Source organism: Castanea sativa, chromosome 5 (assembly GCF_040712315.1).
Source record: "Castanea sativa cultivar Marrone di Chiusa Pesio chromosome 5, ASM4071231v1".
In the NCBI taxonomy this organism is placed as follows: domain Eukaryota; kingdom Viridiplantae; phylum Streptophyta; class Magnoliopsida; order Fagales; family Fagaceae; genus Castanea; species Castanea sativa.
The window spans coordinates 71286915-71288885 of NC_134017.1; positions in this window are offsets into that span (position 1 = coordinate 71286915).

The window sequence follows — 1971 nt, forward strand, 5'->3', positions numbered from 1 at the left end:
AAACACTGGGCTAAGAAAACACTATTCTAGAATTAGAGATATTGTTCTCAAAATAGAATTAAAAAGCCCAAAACACACCGGGCACCCAAAAGAAAAAACATAAAAAAATATATATGTGAGAAAGCAGGATCAGACATTTGGAGGAGGCAGAGGGGCGTCCACAAGAGCATTTTCCTCATGAGCAGCAGATTGTGAAGCCTCGTCAGCTGCCATCTCTTTGTCCATGTCCTCGAGGTCAAGGTTCTCTAAGTTCACTTTGGTTGGGTGTTTGACGAGGTACCGCCTTAAGAGCTCTAAGCCTTTAAAGTACCAGCTGAAGAGGACGGTGTTGTACTCCTCTGTCGTCTGGAAAGCTTCCACAGACTTTGTAGCAATCGTCTTCAGCGTTTCCCTCACCGCCAAAAGTTGCTCGTCCTTCTCCGCAACCAATTGTTTTTCCACCCTTAGCTCGTCAGAAAGGCCCATGACCCGCTCCTTCATGGTGTTGGCATCTCCCATAGCAGTGATTAAATCTTTTCTCAGCTTGGAATTCTTGGTCCCCAAGGCCTTTACCTATGATATGTATGAGAAATCCGTGCTTTGAGCTTTGATTGGAATAAAATGTTGACAAAGACAATCAAAAACTTATCATGAGAGAGAGCGAGAGAGAGAGAGAGAGAGAGAGGCTGAGACTTTGATAGGATGACTGCATTACCGAAAAAATATGGGGAAAGAAAACTGAGGACTGAGGAGCAAAAGGAGTTTGAAACTTTGAATCCGATTTGAGGGGTAGGTGGTAACGTGTTGTTATAGATTTAAGGGGGAAAAAAAAGAAGAAGAAGAAGAAGAAGAAAGAAAGAAAGAAAGAAAAAAGAAAGAAAGAAAGAAAGAAAGAAAGAGGAGAAAACTAGAGTAAACGTGTGACTAGGAAAGTGGGAATGGGAATGAATGACTTGTCTAGTGATATTTTGGACTTTGGCTTTAGTTTTTTATATAATAAATAGTTAAAAGTTAACGTTAAACTATTAAATGATTGTTTATAATATATATAAATTATATATATATATATATATATATATATATATATATATATATGAAACTTAAATAGTGAATTATAATTTGTGAGCAATTATTAATTAAAAAAAAATGAAGAATAAGAAAATTTTCAATTTTTTATATTTTCTTAATATAATTTATGAAAAATAAAAATTCACATAAAACTTATTTAAATATTATAAATTATATTAATTATGACATCATTGGTTTGACCATTTGTTTGACCCGGTCAAACCAACAATTGATAATCGGACACTTTTTCAGTCTTTTGTTCATTCTAGTTTTAAACCATGCTCTCGATAGCTCGAAAAGACCAAAAAATACCAACCATTTGAACTATCAGATTCTTGAACTCTAGTCAACCACTTTTACAATACATCTTAACGAATGTACGTTCGTATTGATACAACATAACAACATGTGTTTACGACTAATATCAAACCTGTAACTTGTTTGAATTTTAGAGTCCTTGATTGAAATACCAAAATACGATTCTGCATACTAATAAAACCTCATCCTCATCGTATCTGTTGACTGACTTTAATTTTCCAATACTGTATCAGTTTGAAAAGTGGGCAAGTGGCTTGACTTTTCATTGAAGATTACCATTATCTCATTATTGACCAAAATTTTGTAAGAAATAAACAAAAAAATAAATGATAAAAATGTTTATCTTTTTTCCATGATCCTAATTCCTGAATCCGGTAGGTGTGAGCAAGAAACTGATCATACGACAATGGGCCTTCCTTCAGTGGCCTCAATCTCCTTGCTCCTACTGATCCTTTTCTTACTCAGTTTCGTTATGATAGTTTAGGGGTTGATTAAAGATGCAAGAAAACTTATTTCTCAAATAAAAATTGTTTCTAATTAACGGAGGAAAAAGTAAAAATGTTTCCTTACAAATGAATATCTTACTAAAAAGATTATAAAATACAA